Raw genomic sequence first — 5,730 nt, 5'->3', positions numbered from 1 at the left:
TATATATATATGTCTCCCCATTGCCTTCTTGCCTGAATGGTTTCTGCCAAGAGATCAGAGCTTAATCTTATTTGCTTGTCTTTGTGAGTAACACTTCTCTTTTCCTTAGCTACTTTCAGGATTCTCTTCTTGTCTTTGATTTTGGAGAACTTGGTTGATATGTCTTAGTGATTTTCTTTTGGGGGTCTATCTTTCCTGGGGTTCATTGAGCTTCTTGAATGCTTATCTTTTCATTTTTCAGGATGTTCAGAAATTTTTCTTCCAGCAGCTCTTCATTGATTTCCTCTGTGGACTTGTTTGATTCTTCCTGTTCCAGAATTCCAACAATTCTCAAGTTATTCCTCTTCATGTTGTCCAACATGAATCTTAGATTTTCCTTTTGTCCTTTTTTTTCTGCTGGCTCTTCTATCTCAGCAGTATTGAGAGATTTATCTTCTAGTTCACTGGTTCTGGCTTCCATCTCTTCAATTCTACTCCTTTGCCCTTTCAGTGTATTGTCCATTTCTGATATTTTATTATTTAATCATGTGGACCTCTTTTTGCAAGTTTTGAATTGTTTCCAATGCTATATATATCTTATATGATTGTTCCTCTAGTGCTTTCCTGACTTCCTTATTTTTCTCAACCCCTCTGTGGAACATTTAGATGCACCTCAATATCATTCTCCTGAATTCCTTCTCAGGCAGTCCCAAAGACTGCCATCCTTCCAATGGGAAGTCTAGGTCTACCTCCAGGTCATTTGTCTCAGTTACACTATCTTACTATTGGACATTTTCTGATATCTTCAGTTGTTTCTTGGGCATTTTCAATAGTTAGATGTATGTATGTTGATTTATTGTTAAGCTTTCTGCTTGCCCCCCAGGTAGATGTGATCAAGAGATCACATCTTTTCACTGTTCTTATTACTCAATTCAGAGTAACTGTTGCAGGTGTTGGCTGTCTATCTGGTTTTGGCTCTTGCCTTGATGGTGAGAGTTTATAGGGTTTGATTGTAGCTTGGCTATATGACTTCTCTTCTTGGGTAATGTAGGGAGAGAAAGAGCCCCCTGAAGGTAAAAGGGGGACCAAAAAACAAAACTCAAAACAATAGCAAAAAAAAAAAAAAATCCAGATTGGATACTACAGTCTATAATCATAATAAATAAATAAATAAAACATGTAGCAAAATATGAGTATGACTTTAAAACCCTTCTCTCAGCTTCTTGCCTTCAAGGCTGCCTGAGAAACTTCAAGATGTTACTGTTGCTCTTTATGACATAACTCAGGATTTAATTTTCAGTCTATTTCCTTCTTAGTCTGTCTCTCTCCCTCTCCACAACCCCATGCAAGTGGCTTTCTTAGTGAGAAACAGCTCAGGTCTGGTTCCAATCTATTGTACTTTTAATATTCATCTCCAACACCATAACTCAAATGTATCAATTCTTCCATGGTTTTCCTTATTTGTTTTCCAAAATTCACGTGCATATGAGGCTAATGAAAATATCATTGATGTCTTCAAATTGACATCATCTTTGCTCTCATACACTTTAAAGAGATCTTGTGCAACAGATTTGCCTAATGAAATACATCCTTTGATTTCTTGACTGCTGATTATATAAGTGTTAATAGTGTAGCCAAGCCAACAGAAGTTTTTGACAACTTCAATCTTTGACAAACTTACAATACTTGTAGACAGATACATGATATTAAAAAAGATAATGCTGAGGTGCAACAAGATCTTTAAATTATTCTGCATAATGTAAAAAAAAAAATCTGTGTGTGTTGTAGAGAGATATTTTTTTTAAATATAACTTTAAATATTTTTCCAGTGTTGTATACTGAAAACATCATAATACTATGTGTACAGAAACTTTAAAACTATACTTTATATAGACTCAAAAGCTGGATTACATAGTTAGGCTATCTTTTAACAGGCCTTATCGGAAACATAAAATTATATATATCTTGAGCGGTAGTGATGACTGAACATGAATTCCGAGAACTTGAAGACTGGTATTTGGGTACATTATTTTTAATAAATAGCTGAGGAATAATTTTTAGCTTTTCATATTTAGTGTTCCAAAAACAAGATGTGCCACAAATATTTGTGGAAATATCATGTATATTTAAAATACCTTAAAATGAACACAGCTTCTATTGAAAATAATGTGGCTAGATTTATTAATTTTGTTGGAAATAGAGAAGTTAATATAAGGGACTTTTCAAAATAATTTAGTGAAATGCTAACTGCTTTTCTTCATAAAGTAAACAAAAAATTTGAAAGAAATATCAATTAAATAAAAGTATCAACTTCTCAAATTAAATGAAAATTATTGTTACTATCCATATCGGTGCATGCAAAAAACAATATTAGTAACTAACATTTACTTAAAGTTTTATTGTTGTTGTGCGCCATTGAGTTGATTCCGACTCATAGTGACCCTGTATATAGGGTTTCCAAGGCTGCAAATCTTTATAAGAGCAGAAAGCCTCATATTTCTCCCTTAGAGCAGCTGGTGGATTTGAACTGCTGACCTTGCTGTTGGCAGCATAACACGTACCTTAATTACCACACTAGAGGAAATTAATAATCAGAACATTTTTTCCTTTCTTTAGCAGAAAATCATTTTATTTAGGCTTTTTGGTTTAAATTGGCTAAATGGCTTTTTATGGCTTACAAAAACTATCTAGGTTAAGGAATAAAATATCCAGCTAGTCAATATGCTTGCAATTGTAAGCATAAAAGTTGTATGGTAAGTTTGAAGAGTTTATTAGGTATTCAAACTTTTTTCATCATCATTTTCTTATTTTAACAATCCAACAAAGTTTAGCATGAATCAAAGAAACTCCTTCTTAGAAATTATAAGTTAAAATTTAATTTTACTTTGCTAGGTCTGTTAATAAGTTTAGCTTGAAAAAGATATGAGAGGTAATTTTTTTTAATTACACTATGGTTCTGTTGTTTTAGTTTTCCTTTTGTATTAAGGTATCTATCACCTATATAAAAACCACTCCATTATTTTTCTTTTAAAAATATCATTAATTTAAGGATGTTTCTTGGGAAGGATAAAAATATGACAGTTGGTATGTACTTTGTATATCAACAAAACTTTAGTTAAAAAGTTGTATAGGTTATTCAATTATTTCTTACCAATTATTTGTTTCTCACAATCACCATCTGAGGCAAGTATTATCATAATCCTCATATTTCAGATGAGAAATATGAGACTCAGAAAGATTATTCCCCACTTTCACTATTTAATTTTTTGCTAAATCTTACTAGTAATGATTTTTTCCCATTTCTTTAGCAATGCAAGAGCTGTTTTCTGTTTTCTAGTGTTTTTCAGCTTTTTGTTTTTGTTTTTTTTTATGTTCTGTGCCAGGGAAATAACAGTAATGAATAGGTGGCAAGGGTATACCATTTTATCCACCAATTACACAGCAAGTTATGCTGGCTTATTTTGCCTTGTTAGGACTAAAAACAACCTAACAAAACTCTCTACTATTCTGAGATCCAGAAATAGATATCAAGTCGATCTTGGCTCCCTCAGGAATTTAGGTTGGCATTTAGGGAGTGGGAGTGTGTGTAATCTGGCATTAGGGGTCACACTGATGCTCCTTCCCACTGATATTTGCTGAACGAACACTACTTTTGGGGAAGTACAAGACAAAAAAATAGGCTAGAGGTCCTAACATGTAAGAAAAACACAATAGAGGGTCATACATAGGACTCCAAATTTCAATCCACTATTACAATTAACCATAGTAGAATGCTTTTTGAAACTTTTCTTGCTAGCCTTGTATTTAGAAGTCATATATTTTCATCACTAAGCAGCTCTCAACTTGTTCTGTATGCTTACTAGTTCTGTTTTTAGAAATCTAAACTACTGCAGTTATCTAACTAAATTAGATGAAGATATGTGACTGGGGTAAATGAAGTGGAGTACTTCAGTTGATGAATCTGGAGAACTTATATAGAAGGAGATTTTTTAAAAAAAACACAAGTGTTATCATGGATAAAGAGGGACATTAAACCACTCATTAACAGTTGCCTTCAAGTTGACACCATGTGAGTCAGAATAGAACTGTGTACTCCACAGGGTTTTTGATCATTCATATTTAGGAAGTAGATTACAAGGCCTCTGGGTAGACTTGAACTTCCAATATTTTGGTTTGCATCCAAGCACACTAATCAAGACAAAGATGTAATAATCCTGAATGTTTATACTCTAGCAATAAGTCTTCAAAACTGTTGTTAAGTGCCATCGAGTCAGAGCAGAAAGCCTCATCTTTCTCCCATGAGTCTTGGAAATACACAACACAAAATGTAATAGACCTAAAGGAAGAGGAGAAATTCATATTTATATACATAGGTGCTAACATGAAGAGAAATACATATTTATACTTTTTTCTCAGAAATAGATGTTGTGTTGTTGTTGTTAAGTGCCGTCGAGTCGGTTCCAACCCATAACGACCCTGTACAAGGTTTCCGAGGGTGTAAATCTTTACGGGAGTAGAAAGCCTCATCTTTCTCCCGCGGAGCAGCTGGCATATTTATACTTTTTTCTCAGAAATAGATAGGACAATTTAATTTTTAAAAATCCAAATCAGTTACTATTGAGTGGATTCTGACCCCATGTGTGGCAGGGTAGAACTGCCCAGCTCACGGTAGGATACATGCTGAGCCTGAAGCTTTGTCTGCACCAGCCTCCAGGGGGCTGACCACAGTTACGGTGCCCAGGTGGGCCAGAGTGCCAGCCACCATGCATAGAGGTCAGAGGTCAAGGCTTGGCCACACAGGGAAGTCTTGAGTTGGTCATAGTTGGTGAAGTGGATGGCAGTGGTTGGCATAGTCATCACCAGGGTGGCTGGGAGGCCACTCCACAGGGTCCCTGTGCCCTTGTGCCGCGCAATCTACATATGCTGCCGGTGGGCAGGTGGGATCCTGAAACCAGGTGGTAAAACAGGCACTGTTAAGGTATAGGTAAAGGGGGTCCAGGACCCCATTGCAGTACACGAGGCATTTCCTTATGGGTTGGAGAGAGGGTGGCAATTTGGCATAGGAGACACGCCAGAATCTAGAGGGAGGCGTCATTTCACCGACCACTTTGTGGTGCTGGGACTGTAAACACACCTTCATCATGTGCAGGGGATCGAAAAGGGGGAAGTGACCACTGCATCAGCAACTGAAGTCACCATCTGCTGGGGAGGGCTAATGCTCCCAGGGTCCTGTTCAGCCATCTGGTAGCTTCGATCTTGACTCTCTGCGGGTCCTCGGGGACCAGGCAAGCGCACAGCCGCTCCTGCACCGTGGTCTTCACCCTAGGTAGTAATCTTTATGGGAGCAAATGACCAGGTATTTTCTCCCATGGAGCCAGTGGGTGAATTCCAACTACCAACCCTTTGGTTAGCAGCCAAGTGCTTAGCCACTGTACCACCAGGCTCTAAAACTCCATTGTTAAGTGTCATCGAGTCGATTCTGACCCACAGAGACCCTGTATTGGGATTCTGAGGAGTAGCTGGTGAGCTTGAACCACTGTGCTTGCAGTTCAAGCAACTTTGTAGTCTGACGCATTGGCCCACCGCGCCACACCAGGATTCCAAAACTCCATTGTTGTTGTTAAGTGCCATCGAGTCAGTTCCGACCCATAGCGACACTGCATAGGGTTTTCCAAGGAGCAGCTGGTGAGCTTGAACCGCCGACCTTGCAGTTCAAACGGCTTTGCAGTCTGGCACATTAACCCACAGCAC

The 5,730-nt window shown here is 37.5% G+C and overlaps 1 pseudogene; it reads right to left on the bottom strand.

Annotated features, from left to right (window-relative positions):
* Positions 1 to 3,576: 3,576 nt before the first annotated feature.
* Positions 3,577 to 5,220, bottom strand: LOC102831246 (annotated as a pseudogene).
* Positions 5,221 to 5,730: the final 510 nt, after the last annotated feature.

This window comes from Chrysochloris asiatica, unplaced genomic scaffold (genome assembly GCF_000296735.1).
Source record: "Chrysochloris asiatica unplaced genomic scaffold, ChrAsi1.0 scaffold00103, whole genome shotgun sequence".
In the NCBI taxonomy this organism is placed as follows: domain Eukaryota; kingdom Metazoa; phylum Chordata; class Mammalia; order Afrosoricida; family Chrysochloridae; genus Chrysochloris; species Chrysochloris asiatica.
This window is presented reverse-complemented; position numbering and strand designations above follow the sequence as displayed.